The sequence below is a fragment of the Ambystoma mexicanum genome, chromosome 8, assembly GCF_040938575.1.
Source record: "Ambystoma mexicanum isolate Mex_15411 chromosome 8, UKY_AmexF1_1, whole genome shotgun sequence".
In the NCBI taxonomy this organism is placed as follows: Eukaryota; Metazoa; Chordata; class Amphibia; order Caudata; family Ambystomatidae; genus Ambystoma; species Ambystoma mexicanum.
In genome coordinates, this window is record NC_090929.1 from 1,351,511,362 (window position 1) to 1,351,533,515 (window position 22,154).

Consider the following 22,154-nt stretch of genomic DNA (forward strand, 5'->3'; position numbering starts at 1 on the left):
TATATATATATATATATATATATATATATATATGTTACATGGCCACGGTAAAGTTAAGTTGGTGTTTCCATAGGAAGAGCACTTTTTGGGCAGCTTATAACTTCGCTCCCCCTGGACGAATCCTCACTAAACTTTGCAAAAAAGGTACATGGCCCACTCTGAATTGCAAAGTTTGGTGAGGATTCGTCCGGGGGGGGGCAAAGGTATAGGGGGGGACCCAAAACTTTTTTTTTCCCTATAGACTGAACGGGGAAAAAATTTTGCTCGCGCCTACAGCCCAAACCGCTGGATGGATTTTCACCAAATTTGTACCAGGAGCAGCGGCTTGAGAAAATCCATCCAGTAGTTTTTTTTTTTTAATGACCAAAAAGTAGGTCAGAAAAAATGAGTGATGTCTGTGTTCGCTTCACGGACACAGTTCCCTGTTCGCTCCATGGACAGGACGGTGATTGGGCAAGCAGCTTGCGTGATGTCCGCGGACATCTGACGTGCTTTTCTATTGGCTGCCGTAAAGCGTGCAGTGCGTCTATTTTCAGAGACACCCGCCATCTTTGTTTATCCGAGCGGATCTGCTGCCTGCACAGTGTAGATGTGGGCTGCGTCGGCCACGAAAAGGTGGTGAGGCACAGGCCTCCTGTCTCTCTCTTGTTCCCCCAACCCCTGCTCATGGCCCGTGTCTCCCATGTCCCCCCACTTGTTGATTCTCTGTGTGTTCCTCCCACCCCTCCTCATGCTCCGTTTCTCTTTCCCGTTCCCCTGCTCAAGTCCGGTGTCTACCTCCTTCCCCCCACCCCCCACTCATGCCCCGTGTCTCCCTACTGTTCCCCCACACCCCGCTCATGCCCCGTGTCTCTCCCTCCTTTCCCACCACCCCCGCTCATGCCCTGTGTATCTCTCCCCTCCCCCCGCACCCCCCACTCATACCCCGTGTCTCCCTAATGTTCCCCCTACCCCCCGCTCATGCCCCGAGTCTCTCTCCCCTTACAGCCCATCCCCCGCAAAATGCCCCGTGTGTCTCCCCCCTTCCCTGCCACCCCCGCTCATGCCCTGTGTGTCTCTCCCCTTCCCCCACCCCCGCTAATGCCCTGTGTGTCTCTCTCCTTCCCCCCCACCCCCACTCATACCCTGTGTCTCCCTACTGTTCCCCCCACCCCCCGCTCATGCCCCGTGTGTCTCTCACCTTCCCCCCACCCCCCGCTCATGCCCCGTGTGTCTCTCCCCTTCCCCCCCACCCCCGCTCATACCCCGTGTCTCCCTACTGTTCCCCCCACCCCCGCTCATGTCCCATGTCTCTCTCCCTTCCCCCCACCCCCCACTCATGCCCTGTGTGTCTCATGTTCCCCCCTCGCCGATTCTCCGTGTGTTCCTCCCAACCCCCCTCATGCTCCGTTTCTCTTTCCCTTTCCCCCGCTCATGTCCCGTGTCTACCTCCTTACCCCCCACTCATGCCCCGTGTCTCCCTACTGTTCCCCCATCCCCCGCTCAATCCCGTGTGTCTCTTCCGTTCCCCCTCACCCCCCCTCAAGTCCCGTGTCTCTCCCTCCTTTCCCCTCACCCCCCGCTCATGCCCCGTGTGTCTCCCTCCTTTCCCCCCACCCCCCGCTCATGCCCCGTGTGTCTCTCCTCTTCCCCCCACCCCCTGCTCAGGCCCCGTGTGTCTCTCCCCTTCCCCCCACCCCCCACTCATACCCCATGTCTCCATACTGTTCCCCCCACCCCCCGCTCATGCCCCGTGTCTCTCTCCCCTTCCCCCGCCCCCTGCTCATGCCCTGTGTGTCTCTCCCCTTCCCCCCACCCCCGCTCATACCCCATGTCACCCTACTGTTCCCACCACCCCCGCTCACGCCCTGTGTGTCTCTCCCCTTCTCCCCCAACCCCCAACCATGCCCCATGTGTCTCTCCCCTTTCCCCCCACCCCCGCTCATTCCCCATGTCTCTCTCCCCTTCCCCCACCCCCGCTCATGCCCCGTGTCTCTCTCCCCTACCCCCCACCCCCGCTCATGCCCTGTGTCTCTGTCTCCTTACCCTCCACCCCCTGCTCATGCCCCGTGTATCTCTCCCCTTCCCCCCACCCCCCGCTCATGCCCAGTGTCTCCCTCACCTTCCCCCCCACCCCCCACTCATGCCCCGTGTGTCTCTCCCCTTCCCCCACCCCCCGCTCATACCCCATGTCTCCCTACTGTTCCCCCCTACCCCACTTCCCCTCCCCCCCCACCCCCGCTCATGCCCCGTGTGTCTCTCCCCTTCCCCCTACCCCCCGCTCATGCCACGTGTGTCTCTCCCCTTCTCCCCTACCCCCCACTCATGCCCCGTGTGTCTCTCCCATTTTCCCCCACCCCCCACTCATACCCCATGTCTCCCTACTGTTCCCCCCACCCCCGCTCATGCCCCGTGTGTCTCTCCCCTTCCACCCACCACCCGCTCATGCCCCGTGTGTCTCTCCCCTTCTCCCCCACCCCCCACTCATGCCTCGTGTGTCTCTCCCCTTTCCCCCCACCACCCGCTCATACCCCATGTCTCCCTACTGTTCCCCCCACCCCCACTCATGCCCCGTATCTCTCTCCCCTTCCCCCACCCCACTCTCATGCCCCGTGTGTCTCTCCCCTTCCTCCCACCCCCAGCTCATGCCCCGTGTGTCTCACCCCTTCCCCCCAGCCCCCCGCTCATGTCCCATGTCTCTCTCCCCTTCCCCCACCCCCGCTAATGCCCCTTTTGTCGCCCCTTCCCCACTTCCCCCTGCTCATGCCCTGTGTCTCTTTCCCCTTCCCCCCACCCCCCGCTCATGTACCGTGTCTCCCTACTGTTCCCCCCACTCCCTGCTCATGCCCCGTGTGTCTCTCCCCTTCCCCCCCACCCCCGCTCAAGCCCCGTGTGGCTGTCCCCTTCCCCCCACCACCCGCTCATGCCCCGTGTCTCCCTCCCCTTCCCTCCTACCACCCGCTCATGCCCCGTGTCTCTCTCTCCTTCCCCCCTACCCCCCGCTCATGCCCTGTGTCTCTCTCCCCTCCCCCCCACCCCCTGCTCATGCCCCGTGTGTCTCTCCCCTTCCCCCCAACCCCCAGTCATGCCCTGTGTCTCCCTACTGTTCCCCCCACCCCGTGCTCATGCCCCGTGTGTCTCTCCCCTTCCCCCCACCCCCCGCTCAGGCCCCGTGTGTCTCTCCCCTTCCCCCCACTCAAACCCTGTGTCTCCCTACTGTTCCCCCCACCCCCTGCTCATGCCCAGTGTCTCTCTCCCCTTCCCCCCACCCCCGCTCATGCCCCGTTTGTCTCTCCCCTTCCCCCCACCCCCCACTCATACCCCGTGTCTCCATACTGTTCCCCCCACCCCCGCTCATGCCCCATGTCTCCCTCCCCTTCCCCCCGCTCATGCCCTATGTGTCTCATGTTCCCCCCCTCGCTGATTCTCTGTGTGTTCCTCCCAACCCCCCTCATGCTCAGTTTCTCTTTCCCGTTCCCCCGCTCATGTCCCGTGTCTACCTCTTTACTCCCCACTCATGCCCCGTGTCTCCCTACTGTTCCCCCATCCCCCGCTCATGCCCCGTGTGTCTCTCCCGTTCCCCCTCACCCCCGCTCATGTCCCGTGTCTCTCCCTCCTTTCCCCTCACCCCCGCTCATGCCCCGTGTGTCTCCCTCCTGCCCCCCCCCGCTCATGCCCCATGTGTCTCTCCCCATCCCCCCACCCCCCGCTCATGCCCCGTGTGTCTCTCCCCTTCCCCCCACCCCCACTCATACCCCATGTCTCCATACTTTTCCCCCCACCCCCGCTCATGCCCCGTGTCTCTCTCCCCTTCCCCCCACCCCCGCTCATGCCCCGTGTGTCTCTCCCCTCCCCCCCACCCCCGCTCAAGCCCTGTGTGTCTCTCCCCTTCACCCCACCCCCCGCTCATGCCCTGTGTGTCTCTCCCCTTCCCCCCCACCCCCCGCTCATGCCCCGTGTGTCTCTCCCCTTCTCCCTCACCCCCGACTCATGCCCCGTGTGTCTCTCCCCTTTCCCCCCACCCCCCGCTCATACCCCATGTCTCCCTACTGTTCTCCCCACCCCCACTCATGCCCTGTATCTCTCTCCCCTCCCCCCTACCTCCCGCTCATGCCCTGTGTGTCTCTCACCTTCCCCCCACCCCCGCTCATGCCCCGTGTGTCTCACCCCTTGCCCCCCACCCCCTGCTCATGTCCCGTGTCTCTCTCCCCTTCCCCCCCACCCCCACTCATGCTCTGTGTGTCTCTCTCCTTCCCCAACCCCCGCTCATGCCCCGTGTGTCTCTCCCCTGTTCCCCCACCCCCTCTCATGACCTGTCTCCCCTGTTACCCCCCACCCCCGCTCATTCCCTGTGTCTCTGTTGTGTTACCCCCCTCCCCCACTCATGCCCCGTGTCTCCCTTGTGTTACCCCCCACCCCTAGCTTATGCCCCGTGTCTCCCTCGTGTTACCCCCCACCCCCCGCTCATGCCCCGTGTCTCCCTTGTGTTACCTCCCCACCCATGCCCTGTCTCCCCTGTTACCCCCACCCCCCACTCATGCCCTGTGTCTCCCTTGCTACCCCCACCCCCGCTCATGCCCTGTGTCTCTCCCCTTCCCCCACCCCTGCTCATGCCCGTGTCTCCCTCCTTTCCCCCCGCTCATGCCCTGTGTGTCTCTCCCCTTCCCCCCACCCACGCTCATGCCCCGTGTATCTGTCCCCTTCCCCCCACCACCCGCTCATGCCCCGTGTCTCTCTCCCCTTCCCTCCTACCACCCGCTCATGCCCCGTGTCTCTCTCTCCTTCCCGCCTACCCCCCGCTCATGCCCCGTGCCTCTCTCCCCTTCCCCCCCACCCCCTGCTCATGCCCCGTGTGTCTCTCCCCTTCCCCCCAACCCCCACTCATGCCCTGTATCTCTCCCCTTCCCCCACACCCCCCGCTCATGCCCTGTGTCTCTCTCTCCTTCCCCCACCCCCTGCTCATGCCCCATGTCTCTCTCCCCTCCCCCCCATCCCCCGCTCATGCCCTGTGTCTCTCCCCCCAGCCCCCGCTCATGCCCTGTGTGTCTCTCCCCTTCCCCCCACCCCCCGCTCATGCCCCGTGTGTCTCTTCCCTTCCCCCACCCCCCGCTCATGCCCTGTGTCTCTCTCCCCTCCCCCCAACCCCCGCTCATGCCTCGTGTCTCTCCCCCCAGCCCCCGCTCATGCCCAGTGTGTCTCTCCCCTTCCCCCCACCCCCCGCTCATGCCCTGTGTGTCTCTCCCCTTCCCCATCCCCTGCTCATTGCCCGTGTGTCTCTCCCCTTCCCCCCCACCCCCCGCTCATGCCCCGTTTCTCCCCTGTTCCCCCCCACCCCCCGCTCATGACCTGTCTCCCCTGTTACCCCCACGCCCCGCTCATGCCCCGTGTCTCCCTTGTGTTAACCCCCACCCCCAGCTCATGCCATGTGTCTCCTTTGTGTTACACCCCCACCCCCCGCTCATGCCCCGTGTCTCCCTTGTGTTACCCCCCACCCCCCGCTCATGCCCCGTGTCTCCCTCGTGTTACCCCCCACTCATGCCCCATGTCTCCCTTGTGTTACCCCCCACCCCCCGCTCATGCCCTGTGTCTCTCCCCTCCCCCTCCACCCCTGTTACCCCCACCACCCACTAATGCCCTGTGTCTCTCCCCTTCCCCTCACCCATGCCCCATGTGTCTCTCCCCTTCCCCTACCCCCCGCTCATGCCCCGTTTCTCTCTCCCCTTCCCCCCACCCCTGCTCATGCCCCGTGTCTCTCTGCCCTTCCCCCCACCCCTGCTCATGCCCCGTGTCTCTCTCCCCTATCCCCCCACCCCCACTCATGCCCTGTGTCTCTGTCCCCTTACCCCCACCCCCTGCTCATGCCCCGTGTCTCTCTCCCCTTCCCCCCACCCCCCGCTCATGCCCCGTTTCTCTCTCCCCTTCCCCCCACCCCCCGCTGATGCCCCGTGTGTCTCTCTCTCCTTCCCCCCACCCCCCCGCTCATGACCCGTGTGTCTCTCTCCCCTTCCCCCCCACAACCTGCTCATGCCCCGTGTGTCGCTCCCATTCCCCCCACCCCCCGCTCATGCCCCGTGTGTCTCTCCCCTTGCCCCACCCATGCTCATGCCCCGTGTCTCTCTCCCCTTCCCCCCACCTCCGCTCATGCTCTGTGTGTCTCTCCCCTTCCCCTCCACCCCCCGCTCATGCCCCGTGTGTCTCTCCCTTTCCCCCCACCCCCCGCTCATGCCCCGTGTGTCTCTCCCCTTCCCCCACCCCCGCTCATGCCCCGTGTGTCTCTCCCCTTCCCCCACCCCCCGCTCATGCCCCATTTCTCTCTCCCCTTCCCCCTCACCCCCGCTCATGCCCTGTGTGTCTCTCTCCCCTTCCCCCACCACCCGCTCATGCCCCTTGTGTCTCTCCCCTTCCCCCCATCCCCGGTCATAGCCTGTGTGCCCGTGTGTCTCTCCCCTTCCCCCCACCCCCCGCTCACGCCCCGTGTGTCTCTCTCCCCTTCCCCCCACCCCCCGCTCATGCCCCGTGTGTCTCTCTCCCCTTCCCCCTCACCCCCCGCTCATGCCCTGTGTGTCTCTCTCCCCTTCCCCCACCACCCGCTCATGCCCCTTGTGTCTCTCCCCTTCCCCCCACCCCCGCTCATGCCCCGTGTCTCCCTTGTGTTACCCCCCACCCCCCGCTCATGCCCCGTGTCTCCCTCGTGTTACCCCCCACTCATGCCCCATGTCTCCCTTGTGTTACCCCCCACCCCCCGCTCATGCCCTGTGTCTCTCCCCTCCCCCTCCACCCCTGTTACCCCCACCACCCACTAATGCCCTGTGTCTCTCCCCTTCCCCTCACCCATGCCCCATCTGTCTCTCCCCTTCCCCTACCCCCGCTCATGCCCCGTTTCTCTCTCCCCTTCCCCCCACCCCTGCTCATGCCCCGTGTCTCTCTGCCCTTCCCCCCACCCCTGCTCATGCCCCGTGTCTCTCTCCCCTATCCCCCCACCCCCACTCATGCCCTGTGTCTCTGTCCCCTTACCCCCACCCCCTGCTCATGCCCCGTGTCTCTCTCCCCTTCCCCCCACCCCCCGCTCATGCCCCGTTTCTCTCTCCCCTTCCCCCCACCCCCCGCTGATGCCCCGTGTGTCTCTCTCTCCTTCCCCCCACCCCCCGCTCATGACCCGTGTGTCTCTCTCCCCTTCCCCCCCACAACCTGCTCATGCCCCGTGTGTCGCTCCCATTCCCCCCACCCCCCGCTCATGCCCCGTGTGTCTCTCCCCTTGCCCCACCCATGCTCATGCCCCGTGTCTCTCTCCCCTTCCCCCCACCTCCGCTCATGCTCTGTGTGTCTCTCCCCTTCCCCTCCACCCCCCGCTCATGCCCCGTGTGTCTCTCCCTTTCCCCCCACCCCCCGCTCATGCCCCGTGTGTCTCTCCCCTTCCCCCACCCCCCGCTCATGCCCCATTTCTCTCTCCCCTTCCCCCTCACCCCCGCTCATGCCCTGTGTGTCTCTCTCCCCTTCCCCCACCACCCGCTCATGCCCCTTGTGTCTCTCCCCTTCCCCCCATCCCCGGTCATAGCCTGTGTGCCCGTGTGTCTCTCCCCTTCCCCCCACCCCCCGCTCACGCCCCGTGTGTCTCTCTCCCCTTCCCCCCACCCCCCGCTCATGCCCCGTGTGTCTCTCTCCCCTTCCCCCTCACCCCCCGCTCATGCCCTGTGTGTCTCTCTCCCCTTCCCCCACCACCCACTCATGCCCCTTGTGTCTCTCCCCTTCCCCCCACCCCCGCTCATGCCCCGTGTGTCTCTCCCTTCCGCCCACCCCCACTCATGCCCCGTGTGTCTCCCTCCTTTCCCCCTCCCCCGCTCATGCCCCGTGTGTCTCTCCCCTCCCCCCACCCCATGCCCATGCCCCGTGTGTCTCTCCCCTTCCCCCTCACCCCCCCGCTCATGCCCCATGTGTCTCTCCCCTTCCCCCCACCGCCGCTCATGCCCCGTGTCTCTCCCCTACCCCCCAACCCCGTTCATGCCCCGTGTCTCTCCCTTTCCCCCCACCCCCGCTCATGCCCCATGTCTCTCTCCCCTTCCCCCGATCCCCCTGCTCATGCCCTGTGTGTCTCGCCCCTTCTCCCCCACCCCCCGCTTGTTGAACGGAAACCTGTGCAGTTCCCTTTGGGACCACTGCAAAAGATTTAGGCCCACAGGTGTTTGGCAGTAAACCCACTTGGTAGCAGTCTGTACCACACAGATTCACTTGGTAGCTGTGGCTGAGCAGTCAGACTTCCCTCAAGAAGAGTTAGGCAGTATGTGGAGTATACAAAATAGGGCAATTTACACAGTAGAACAAACAGACACGGAACATAGCTTGGGTGTAAAGATATATAGTTATTTATTTATAAAAACACATCAATGGCAAACACACTGGCACTAATACGGCAAACAACTTCAATTACAATTACTATAAGTATCTCACTCCTCTAACAATATTTCGACAAGTCTAGGTACAACTGCACCACTTATTTGCAGACAGAGGTGAATGCTTTAACCTAGATGGCACTCTAATATTCGTTAGAACGGGAGAGAAAAGGCAGGGTATGAAACCAACTCGGTACCAACTCTTATACGAAGCAAATGCAAGGCAAGTAAGGCAGGGTCTACAGTGGATCACAAAGTTCAGAGGCCAGGCCCACTCAGAGAGAGGCAAGACGATATGTCCCAAAAAGTATCACAGTGGAAATACACTTCAAGTCTTTGTTGCAAATTGTCACAGAAAGGTTGGACCAGTGTAGAACAAAAAGTTAAGAAGGTCTGGAGGCGACCCAAGGAAAGGTAAGGATTTAAGACACCTCACGCTAACCGTCACAAGGGAAGCCAGGCGGACACGGTACCTTGTATGTGGAGAGACAGCTCCGGCGGGGGCAGTTGTTCCTGGTGGTGGATGCAAGTCGGGGCTTTGCCAAGAGATGAGATGATCTCGTCGTCGAAGGAAAGTTGAAGATCATTGCACCACCAGTGAAGAGACCAGCCGCGCAGTGCTCCGTCACAAGGCACCACCTTTTGGTCGCGGTACGGGCTAGTGGCTATCCGGTTGCCGGGGTGCTCAGCACGGGCAATTTGACCACTGTGCCCTGGAAGCGAAGAATATTAAAGGAACTGGTTGTTCCCACCAGTCAGGGGAAGAAGACTCTCCAGCCGGGAGATCTCCTCTGTCTTTGGGAAGTGGTGAGTCGGTTCAGCAGGGCTCCACCGGAGGTGTCGTCGTTGCAGGTTGGCTCAGCTTTGCCCTTGTCGCATTCTTAGGTCCTGTGGCGACTTCTCAAGATCCAGTCCCAAAAGCCCTGCTTTTATGCAGCAAACCCCCATTCATTCAGCCTAGCTGTCAATCAAAACACGCTAAGTGGTGAGCGGGGTGGCTCACTACTTGGGCCAATCACACCAGAGTGCGACTTGAGTTGGCAAGGCAACTCAGTCCAGGGTACCTAAACCCCCTCTCACACCCCCTGTGGTACCCAGACAGAATGGCACCACTTTGGAGGGCTTCTATGCAGAAGCCCGCCAAAAGTGGAACAAAGGGCTCAGAGGTGAACACAGACGCCATTTTAAAAACCGAGTTCTGGCAGAAAATACTGACCGGTAGATTTATTTAAACAAATAAACCGGCGGTATGTTAGAGACGAACAGGAAAAAGTATTAGCCTCCAACAATGGGAAGAATCCCATAGAGTTATATTCAGGGTCGAATATAACAAGTAGTTTCCACTGCCACCAGCCAAAACTCGACCAGGGGGGACGGGACAGTGGAGTAAAAGACCCCATAGCCCATAGAACACATTGACATTCACAGGAATCAACCACATTCATGTCCAAGAGTGGGAGAAAAGAGTCTCACTCTTGGCAGGATGGACAAAAACAAACTCCAGAAATCCAGCAAAGCTGCTGGGGGACTCACTAGGTTAGGAAATTCAACCTAAACAGAGAATTCTCCTTAACACCGCTCATGCCCCGTGTGTCTCTCCCCTTCCCCCCAGCCCCCGCTCATGCCCTGTGTCTCCCTCCTTCCCCCCACCCACCGATCATGCCCTGTGTGTCTATCCCCTTCCACCCTACCCCCCGCTCATGCCCTGTGTGTCTCACCTGTTCCCCCCACCCCCTGCTCATGCCCCGTGTGTGTGCCCTGCTCCCCCACCCCCGCTCATGCCCTGTGTGTGCCCTGTTCCCCTCACCCCCACTCATGCCCCGTGTGTGCCCTGTTCCCCCACCCCCACTCATGCCCCGTGTCTCCCTCGTGTTCCCCTCTCCCCCCGCTCATGCCCCGTGGTTCCCTTGTGTTCCCCCCACCCCCACTGTGTCTCCATCATGTACCCCCTCACCACCCCGCTCATGCCCGTGTGTCTCCTGTTGCCCCCAACCCCTGCCCCGTGTCTCCCTTGTGTTACCCCCACCCCCTCCGCTCATGCCCCATATCTCCCTCGTTTTCCTCCAAAACCCCGCTCATGCCCCTTGTTTCTCTCCTTTCCCCCCACCCCCGCTCATGCCCCATGTGTGCCCTATTCCCCCACCCCCTGCTCATGCCCCATGTGTGCCCTGTTCCCCCCACCCCCCGCTCATGCCCCGTGTGTGCCCTGTTCTCCCAACCCTCGCTCATGCCCCGTGCGTGCCCTGTTCCCCCCACCCCCGCTCATGCCCCGTGTCTCCCTCGTGTTCCTCCCCACCCCCGCTCATTCCCCGTGTCTCCCCTGTTCCCCCACCCGCTGCTCATGCCCCGTGTCTCTCTCGTGTTCCCCCCACCCCCGCTCATGCCCCGTGTTTCCTTCCTTTTCCCCCACCCCCTGCTCAGGCCCTGTTTGTACCCTGTTCCCTCTCACCCCCGCTTATGCCCATGTGTCTCCCCTGTTCCCCCCCTACCCCCTGCTCATGCCCTGTTGTGCTCTATAAATTGCGCCACCACCGTGCACTGCTAAGACTAACACCCAGGACATCAAAGATGACATCACAAATTTCAGGACATCACATTGCAGTGTTCTGAAATGTTCGTAGGGGGTGTTCTGAAGACGTGGTCCGTATTGTTCGATTGCAAGTTGAATGTGTTCTAAGAACACTTGTGGTGTCCTGAAATATTCTTAGGGGGTGTTCTGATGACGCTGTCTGTCCTGAGGACGCTGTCCGTATTGTCCTCTGGCAAGTTGAATGTGTTCTAAGAACTCTCGTGGGTGTCCTGAAATGTTTGTAATTAAACAAAATGGGGGTGTTGTGAGGACGCTGTCCGTATTGTTCTCTGGCAAGTTGAAAGTGTTCTAAGAACTCTCACGGTGTCCTGAAATGTTCGTAAATAAACAAAATGGGGTGTTCTGAGAACACTGTCCGTATTGTTCAATGGTAAGTTGAAAGTGTTCTAAGAACACTTGTGGTTTCCTGAATTTGTTGTCAAGTTGAAAGTGTTCAATGAACTCTCGCGGTGTCCTGAAATGTTCGTAAATAAACAACATGGAGGTGTTCTGAGGACGCTGTCCGTATTGTTCGTTGTCAAGTTGGAAGTGTTCTAAGAACTCTCGCGTTGTCCTGAAATGTTCGTAGGGGGTGTCCTGAAGACGCTGTCCGTATTGTTCGATGGCATGTTGAATGTGTTCTAAGAACACTCAATGTCTGCGGACATTAATAGTTTCCATAGGCCATAGTTGAAATGTTTGACTCTATGGGTTTGATATGCTGCGATGGTTGTGGCCAGGGCATAGAGTGTATAATATACTTACTGTTTGGTTTAGTAACTGGAGAACATGTATTTCTTGTTAATTTCTGTGATAAAAGAAAATAGCATGTTAGTATTAGTATTTTTTAATGACTTATTACATTGAATAATCAACATTTTTTTTTGGACCCTCATATTTAGTAGATTACAAACCAGAGTACTGTGCAATTTGCTCTGTTTCTGTGTTCGTTGCTAAAATCATTGGGTCTGTGGGAGAAAAAAAAATCCATGTTGGATTAAAAAAAAACCTTTTTTCTGTTATGCTACAGTCTATTTGTTTGTTTGTTTTCAGTGTTCACTTGTTGTTTCTCGCTAAGGTTTTATGCATTGGCTTGTTGCATTTTTTTGGAGCAGTAACATATTATTTATTTGTTTGGAAATTATACAATTTTGGAGCAGTTAGATACCAGTAGGCATATTCTAACTGTCTATTTTTTTTTATATATTTTAGTGGTATTGATTTATTTGTTTGGATATTGTTAAATTTTGGGACAGTTAGATACCAATTGGCATATTCTAATTGTCTATTTTTACTCTAATTTAGTGGTATTCATTTATCTGATTAGTTGTTGTAGAATCTTTGGGCAGTTAGATAGCTTTTGGAATATTCTAACAGTTTACATTTTTTTACTACAAGTTTAATTAGGGTTTAAGTACAGTTTAGTTATCAAATTTTGGTTTTAAGAACATTAAATAAGCGTTTGTAAGATTTGCTGGTAATCTCTGCTTTAGAGTAATGGTACTATCATTACATTGAAACCATCCATATTTCTTTTTTATATAAGCAGTGTAGTGCCCTGTATTGGTTGTGGCTCCTGCGTGGTAGATTATACCTATTGTTGTGAAGGTTTTCTTACCAAGTGATATTTGACCAAGTGTGAATCCAGTCAGCTTGCAGTTGTTTTTGGTACCATCTGCATTGTAACGTAGAAGCATTAGTATTACGTATTTACTATGTTTTTGTATTAGTATTGATATATATACAAAGCGTTAATTGGGGATGTGTTCTTGTGTCACATTGTTGCAGAGAGTGCATGTATGTTTCCACATGTATGAAATCTGGAAGATTTCATTTATAGGTATGTTTTTGTTTTCCAGTACTTGTAGTAAGTACATTAGAAATTCTTGTGGATCTTCCTGTGAGTTTATAGTGAATTAAACCATTCCAGCAAAGTAGTCCAATTGTTGTCTTATTCCATAAACACTATGGGGGTAATTCATAGAATTCAGCGCACAAGTGGTGCATGCGGATAGAACAGTGTGTGCGTGCGAATCGTTGCGCCAGCTGCGTGCGCTAAAATACATTTCCGCGCACAGCGTATTCATTGATTCCAGCCAGCAAAACCAGCCGTGGCACACAGTGGCGCAGCGAGCCTGCAGCAGCGAGAGTTACGGCCCCAAGAATGCCCCTTGCGCAGGGAAAAGCCATCAAAATCCTCAATCCAGCGCAAAGGGCTGTGCTAACCCTGTCCCAGCACGGCAAGCGGGGTACGTGTATCACTGGGGTGCGCGGGAAGTTTCTCACGTGAATTCAGCTGGGTACGTGTATTACTGGGGTGTGCGGGAAGTTTCACACGCAATTCTATCAGGGTACGTGTATTTCAGGGGTGCGCGGGAAGTTCCACTCGCGATTCCATCAGGGTACGTGTATATCAGGGGTGCGCGGGAAGTTTCACACGCGATTTCAGCTGGGTACGTGTATTTCAGGGGTGTGCGGGAAGTTACACACGTGAATGTCCTGTGTACGTGTATTTCGGGATGCGCGGGAAGTTCCACACATGATTCCATCAAGGTACGTGTATATTAGGGGTGCGTGGGAAGTTCCACACGCGAATGTCCTGTGTACGTGTATTTCGGGGTGCACGGGAAGTTTCATACGCGATTTCAGCAGGGTACGTGTATTTCAGGGTTTCCGTTCCAGTACTACACGTGAATTGGCCGTGTGGGTCCTCCCAGGTGTTCGCTCTACAACCTCCACGGCCCGGGCAGGCAGCCCACACCACGGGGGACTACCTTGCACCCCTGCTCATGTCCCGCAGGCAGCCAATCCACCATGGACATGCCCCCCAGCCAAGCCACATGGCACCTTGCACTACTGATCAACAATGCATGTCTCCCAGCACCCCCACCCCCAGCAGTGCAGGGCACCCTCCACCAGGCCCCCACTCCTGCCTCCCTGCACCCCCACCCCCAGCAGTGCAGGGCACCCTCCACCAGGCCCCCACACATGTCTCCCAGCACCCCCACCCCCCACCAGTCAGGGGCACCCTCCACCAGGCCCCCACTCCTGTCTCCCTGCACCCCCACCCCACCAGTCAGGGGCACCCTCCACCAGGACCCCACACATGTCTCCCAGCACCCCCACCCCCCAGCATTGCGAGGCACCTGCCAGCAGGCCCCCACTCATGTCCCCCTGGACCCCCAACCCCCAGCATTGCGAGGCACCTGCCAGCAGGCCCCCACTCCTGTCTCCGTGCAACCTCACCCCTACCAGTCAGGGGCACCCTCCACCAGGCCCCCACACATGTCTCCCAGCACCCCCACGCCCCAGCAGTGCAGGGCACCCTCCACCAGGCCCCCACTCCTGTCTCCCTGCACCCCCACCCCCCACCAATCAGAGGCACCCTCCACCAGGCCCCCACTCCTGTCTCCCTGCACCCCCACCCTCCACCAGTCAGGGGCACCCTCCACCAGGCCCCCACACATGTCTCCCAGCACCCCCACCTCCCAGCATTGCGAGGCACTTGCCAGCAGGCCCCCACTCATGTCCCACTCATGTCCCCCTGCACCCCCAACCCCCAGCATTGCGAGGTACCTGCCAGCAGGCTCCCACTCCTGTCTCCCTGCACCCCCACCCCCCACCAGTCAGGGGCACCCTCCACCAGGCCCCCACACATGTCTCCCTGCACCCCCACCCCCCAGCAATGCAGGGCACCCTCCACCAGGCCCCCACTCCTGTCTCCCTGCACCCCCACCCCCACCAGTTAGGGGCACCCTCCACCAGGACCCCACTCCTGTCTCCCTGCACCCACACCCTCCACCAGTCAGGGGCACCCTCCACCAGGCCCCCACACATGTCTCCCAGCACCCCCACCCCCCAAGCATTGCGAGGCACCTGCCAGCAGGCCCCCACTCATGTCCCACTCATGTCCCCCTGCATCCTCACCCCCCAGCATTGCGAGGCACCTGCCAGCAGGCCCCCACTCCTGTCTCCCTGCACCCCCACCCCCCACCAGTCAGGGGCACCCTCCACCAGGCCCCCACACATGTTTCCCTGCACCCCCACCCCCCACCAGTCAGGGGCACCCTCCACCAGGCCCCCACTCCTGTCTCCCTGCACCCCCACCCCCCTCCAGTCAGGGGCACCCTCCACCAGGCCCCCACACATGTCTCCCAGCACCCCCACCCCCCAGCAGTGCAGAGCACCCTCCACCAGGCCCCCCACTCCTGTCTCCTTGCACCCCCACACCCCACCAGTCAGGGGCACCCTCCACCAGGCCCCCACACATGTCTCCCAGTACCCCCACCCCCCAGCATTGCGAGGCACCTGCCAGCAGGCCCTGACACATGTCCCCCAGCCAACACGTCATCACAATCTAGATCCCTGGCCCTTATGGGCAGCCTCCACTTGCCAAACACCCACCCAAGTATTGCATCCACCCACTCAGAATTGCCAATTACATGATACAACCCCAATGGCAAGTATGTAAATGAACACATGTCCCTCACATAAATGGGATTAAAAATAAACAAACGACAATGGGAATTAAAATAAAAAAAGCAGCATGTCCGTAAAATAATGAAAAACCACAAATCATAATCCAAAGGAAAGGTGTCCAAAGTCACAGTTCAAAAAAGTACATCCAAGGGAAAAACAAAACCAAAAACCATTGCTCCATGGGTAAATCAAAAAAACAAATCCATAATCCAACAGTCAACTATATACAGATAAACAATCCAGGGTCCATGATCCCAACTGAAGAAATGAAACCTATCTAAAAATACTACGTAATAAAAAAACTATATACAAAAATGTTGGCCATTGTCCAAAAGGTCCAAAATCAAGAAAAAAGCAAAGGAAACCTAACACTAACTAAATAACTATTTACAAGGGCAGCAGGCTAGTCCAACGGCTAACTGAATGTTGTCATCGGCCAGGGCATCATCGAACTCCTGTTCAATGGCTTGGAGGCGGGCATGTTCCCTGGCCCCGAGGTCTCGCAGGGATAAAGCAGTGTCCAGCTCCAACTCCCTGCGAAGACCCACAAGGCACTCAGCCCGCCTCAGCGCCCTCTGCATGGAGTTCTCCGCCCTGACCATTGTGAGCCGTTCCTCCTCTGCCCCCTGCCGCTCCGCACCTATTTGCTGGCCCAACTGCTCCTGCACGGAAGCCACTGCCATTCCACGGATCTCCTGCCCTCCAGCCGATGCCTGCACCCCTGATGTTGATGGCCCCGAGCCATGATGCCTCCCACGTCGAGCCTGCCGCTGCCTACGATGCAACTGCCTGTGCCAGCACGACGGCATCCAGGCTGATGGAATCCACCGACGCCGTTGTGCACGTGCCCTGCCCGATGATGCCGTCACATCCTCCATCTGCTGGGGTCCAGTTGCTGGTGTGTCCACCCCTGCTGGACCTCCGACTCCCGACTGTGGCAGGGATGGGATCCCCACCGTGTTGGCTGCATTGGTCGGGGCAGGTCCACAGGGGGCCCTGGTGGCAACTGGGCCGGAAGACGGCATGGAGAACGACTGGCGCATAGCCTCCACAGAGGAGGAGAGGGTCGCCAAAGTGCCCGACACATGTATGAGACCCCCGACCGCTCCCAACTGGGCCACGTTGGCACGGTGCTCTTCGTGATGACGTGCGTGCTCCCCCCGGGAAGCACGCACCTCATCACGAATGACACCCGTGCGCAACGCGACACCAATCAGGACCTTCTCCATACGGCCAGGTGTCCCCTTGTCCGCAGGTGGAGGGGAGTCAGATGACATGGACATCCCCCTTACCTGCGGACGGGCCTGGGATGGGGCATCCCTGCTGGTGCATGGTGGTGCGGTCACAGTGTCAGGGACAGTGACATGTACAGGCACCTCCATGGCGACCTGCCCCTGCCCCTGGACTGCACCACTTGCACCAGCAGGGATGCCCTCACCAGGCCCCATGTGCGGCTCAGTAGCGGCCTCCTCCTCCTCTGTGGAAACCACCAACCTGGATGGCTCCACACCGTCTTCCGCTGTTGCAAGCCCCTGTGGGGGCTCACCCACCCCTTCCACTGCAGCCGTGGGGGCATCCCCGCCACTTGGCTCCACAGCACCGTCTCTGCCCTCTTCTTCACTTTGCGCTGCGAAGAGGGAAACATAGGACACAAGCATCAGGGTACTGTACAATGGTCCCCTAGACAGGAAGCAATAGCAGATGAGTGGCACTGTCAAAGATCACTTCCATCATGTTCCTCCACAACACATGGGTCAGTGCAGGCAAAACACATGCAGTAACAGGCATGGCGCATGCTATGGACATAAGCAAAAATGTCCAAGGGACTCTGAAACATACAATGTTGTTTTTGAACTCGCATGCATCATGGGTCATGCCTATCACATTCACACACTTCACCGTACTTTCATCCATCTGGACTCGTAAACCCCAGACACAGTGGATGCAAGGATCGCTAGGCTGCATCAGTGGATCTGAACATTGACACAGACATGTGTCATGCATCCATGGCATTCACAAGTCACAGACACGCAGGTCAGACACACAGACATGGAAACCATACATGTACATGGCATCATCACTCATCCCTCACCCCCACCCATGTCCAGGAACAGAGACTGGCATGCTCTCATGTGTCCATTCCGCATAGGGCTCCCAATGTAGCATTTAAACACATACACCAACTGTGTGCTTCACACATTACTGGTCTCAAATGCATGACCATGATGTCCCTGCACACACACACGCGTACATGGCCTATGTCACACATACAGGCAAGTATCAGACAACCAGCACACTACAACATGCCCTGTCTCACACAGCAATGCCTGGCCACTTACCGCTCGACTCCAGACGAGTCTGCCTCTCAAGGACCTGGACGTGGAGCGCTGGGGATATGCGTTCCAGGACCCTCATCTGATCTTCCGACAAGTGGCCCTGGCGCCCCTTAGCATCCGCTGCCTTCAAGAGGCGCCGGGCCTTGTTGAGGGTCCTGGACCTGAAGTCCTCCCAGCGCTTCTTGACATGTTGTAAGTCGCGGACTGCCACCCCATCCGCGTTGATGGCAGTCACGATGTCCGTCCAGATCCTGTCCCGTCCATCCTTGTCGACACGTGATGATCCGAAGAGGGCATCATAATGCCCCAGGACATGCTCAACCAGGACACCAACCTCCTTCTGACTGAAGCTGGTGGCCCTCTGCCCCTCTGGCTGGGGGTCGCCAGTGGTCTCGGATGGTGTTTGTCCCGACATGGCAACCCACAAGGCAGGCGTGGGTGGGCAACTGGGTCCTGGGGCTGGGCTGTGGAGCGATGGTATCCCAGTCGGGAGTCTTCTGTTCCAGCAGGGGTGGACACAGCAACTGGACCCCTGCAGATGCCTGATGTGCAGGCACCAAATGGCTCGTGGGAGGCTGCTTGGGGCTCTGGGGGGCAGTAATTCGGCCTTTTGGGCAGGAGCGTGGTCTTCCGTGTGCTTATGCGTGGCCAGCTTGATACGGAGTGGTTTGGCACGTGAAAATTCTGCACGTCAGCATGTAATTCGAGGAAAGGCCCTTAGCGCGTAAGCGCGTCTGCACGCAAATGCAATTTCATTGGACAGAAGCCCCTTCAAGCACAAGCGCATCTGTGACGTGACGCGCGCAGACGTGCATGGGCGTTTCAGCGCGCGTGAAAAACGGCACGTCCGCGTGTAATCCGAGGAAAGGGCCCATGTGTGTAAGTGACGTGACGCGCGCAGGCGTTTCCCTCAACACGGGTTAAATGTGAGCGGGGCCAGCAGTTTGCTGTACATGCCTTTCGTGGAGACCGACGTGTGTTGCTGCTTCCTGTTGTTTCGCACGCCATCACAACTTCACAGCTATCAAGGACATATCTCTTCTTTTAGCGGGGGTATTGGCTATGCGTGTTTTTCTGCATCGCGCTAGTCAGACGGTGAGTCTCACCCGCTATTTTTCCCACTGCGGGTGCCCCTGTGTATCGCACCCATTTTCGATGTCATAGTAGCCTGCGTGTCCCACGCGTACGCGTTATTCGTGTTACTGGGTGCCACCGCGTACTGCGGGAGGTTGATTCCATGCACGTAGGCTGCGGGGTTGCGTGCACGGTTTTACTGCAGTTTTGGGGTGCCTGAGCGTTGCGTGACCCGTCACTACATCACCGAGATCACATACAGCCTTGCAGGTGCAGGGGGGCTGTTAACATCTTGCTTCCCACCCCTTTCACCTCAATTGCCCAGGTAAATTGTGGTGTACACCTCCCATTGGCACTACTCCATCTGTGCCGGCACTACTACATCTGTGCCATGGTTGGGAGGACACCAAAGGTGAGGGGCGCCTCAGCTGGGTGTACTCCTCGTGGCGGGCATGGTCGGGGACGTGGCCGTGGTGAGCAGGGAGTAGGGGGACTCCAGGGTGTCCAGGGTGGCCACAGAGGGGGAAGGGGCAGGGGTGCGCCACTTGAGCACAATGTTGTGCCATGTGTTGGTGCAGTCATGCCACCACCCCCTGTGGTTCCGGGGGATGCAGCTTCTGCATCTGGCACTGGCGCCCGTGTGACCCGGCAGTCCATTCCATCGACTGCCACGGGCCCAAGGGTAGTGGTAGCTGCAGATGCAGCTGTGGAAACCGCCACCCAGATTCAGGGTCTGCCAGCGCAGGCTGCGTTGGCACTTGAGGAGCCCTTGGTAGATTTCCAACAGGCCAGGAGGGAAACCATAGGGGCAGGCAGGGCTGCTCAGACCAAGACACGTGTCCCTGGGGCAGTTATGTCATCTGCTGCCCCGAACAGCCGGGTGTTGGCAAGTGCAGGGGCAGATGCACCCAACAACACCCCGGTTGTGAGTCTGCCAACCAGGACCGTTGCGGTCAATGACCCTGCCACAGCTGATGTTGCTGTGCATAGTCCATTAGAGGGCACCCAGATGCCACTGACACAAGTCAGGCCTTTGGTCGTCCCTCCACCTGCCACTCCCTTTGCTCAATCCACCGAACCCACTTGCCATACTGGTCAGGGCGGCATTAGCCAACCAGGGTCTGCGCCACAGTCCAAGTGGAGGAAGGTTGCACCTGCAGCACAGGCTGGGACCCCACACACAGCCACGACCTCCTGCACGTCGAGGAAGAAGCCTTTCTGCAAGCAGGAACTGGACTTCCTTGTGGGCTACGTGTGGGGCCACAGCCGTGACATGCTAGTGGGTGCCAATAGTCAGACTACGGCTGCCCAACGTGACAATCACTGGAAGCATGTTGCGGAACTTGGCAGTTCATTCGGCCATGAGGTGCGCACGGCGCAAGAGTGCAAAAAGCGTTGGAATGACATCAAACGCAGCACTAAGGCTAAGCGTGCCTCTAATTACAACTTGACTCTGGTGACTGGCGGTGGGCCTGCACCAGAGGAGGAAGAGCTCACTCTGCATGAGGCACTCGTTGTGGAGTTCATACCACCTGAATTGGTCGAAGGAGTGGGAGAGATGCTGGACTTTGATGCCCAGTCCAGTGAGTATTGATGCGTGTTTGTTGAGGACGTGTGTGTTTCACTTGTGGGATGTGTTGTGCATTATTGCCACTACATGTGACGTGTACATGGTTCTGATGTGTAAGTAATGCAATGCTTCCGTGATGCATGTCTGCTCTGCTGGATGGTGGACATGTGGAGCAGACGGGGACTGTCCGCATCACCACTATTGCACCATACTGACATGCTGGTTACAAGTATGCCCCTCCGGTCCATGTTCCAGCTCACTGGCCCTTCTGCATATGGCGTGGGGTGACCTTCCTCTCAGCCCAGGCACAATGTCATTGCATGACTGACGTGCATGTCTCCTCTGCCTGCATGCGGGGACTCCATGTAGGCATGCTCCTTTGCCCCTCCTCCTTCACTCTGCTCCCCAGTCCACATTTGCACTGGTCTGCTTCAATCTTGCCAATGTGTACTTTCCTGTTCATGCGTCCAGTGTAGATGCTAACTTCCACCTTACAATCTGCCAGACATATGCTGTGTGGTACAGCCTTAGTACTTGATGCAGGGTATCTCACTTGTACTGTGCATGGGTCAGATGTCCCGCAGGGACATGAGTGCCCATTCATGCTCCTTGTGCATTGCACGCATGCCCCTATGTGTCCTTGACTGGATAAACACTGTAATACAAGTCCTGGGTGACATACATTGCATGGCATCTCATCAGCCTTCCCATGTCAACTGTGGGTCAGTACTGCGTTGCACACATTTTTAGGGTCTGACAATATGTGTGGCTCACAGGCCTCAGCCTGTTTAATGGCCAATGACTCTGTCCAACTGTTGTTGTGTCTTCTTCACACGTGGGCGGCCTCCAGAGTTCTCATCATGTGTCCTGCTTACTGTCCCATCATCATTTGCAGTGTTGTCACTTGAATCACATTAAGCTGTTGATGACGGTCAACACTGCCTGTCAATACACAGGTGTATGGTCAGCCTTTTGATACCATGCTAGGCATCCTTGCTTTTGTACTTGGGTGGAGGGGTGCTTGGCTTCTAGATATGGTACACATTGAATGCACAATGCACGTGATGCCTGAATTTGACCTTGCACTGCCTTCACATTTCCTGACACACACCATGGAGTCCTTGTACATGTATGTTGTGAGTGGCGTACACATTTTATGCACTGCATAGACCCACTTCCATGGAAACTGCCACCTTTCAACAGGTCTGATCACAGAAGCAATTCAAAGTTGACCCAGCGTGCATGCCAGGTTATATGTTGTCTGTCACATGTCTGCCTGATGCGTTTGTTGTCGGTGTGTGTGTGTTGTGTGCTTCTGACATGTGTAGTGACCTTTTTCTCTCTATTTTTCAGGTGATGACGCAATGGAGGCGGAGGATGGTGTTGTCATGCCAGACACAGGGTTGTTACCACTACATCAACCCGGCACAAGTGGGGGTTGTGGGGTGGTAGGCCATGAAAACCCCCAAGTGCTACAGTCCATCTTATCTCTGGCTGCCTATGAGTCCAGCCTTGATGACGACTCTGACGTCCATGTTGAGTTGGATGAGCATCAAATCCATGTGTCAAGGGTGAGTGATTCTGATGTGGACACTCCTCTGTCCCCGAAACCTGCACTGAGGGATCAGACAGTCTTGGTTCCTCCACCCGTGGTGGATCGGGACGCAGGGTCACCCTCCACACCAGTCACTGATGTGCCTGGGACATCACGTCGACGGGGGCATGTAGTCGTGCAGCCGCGGGCAGTGCCAACACAGCGA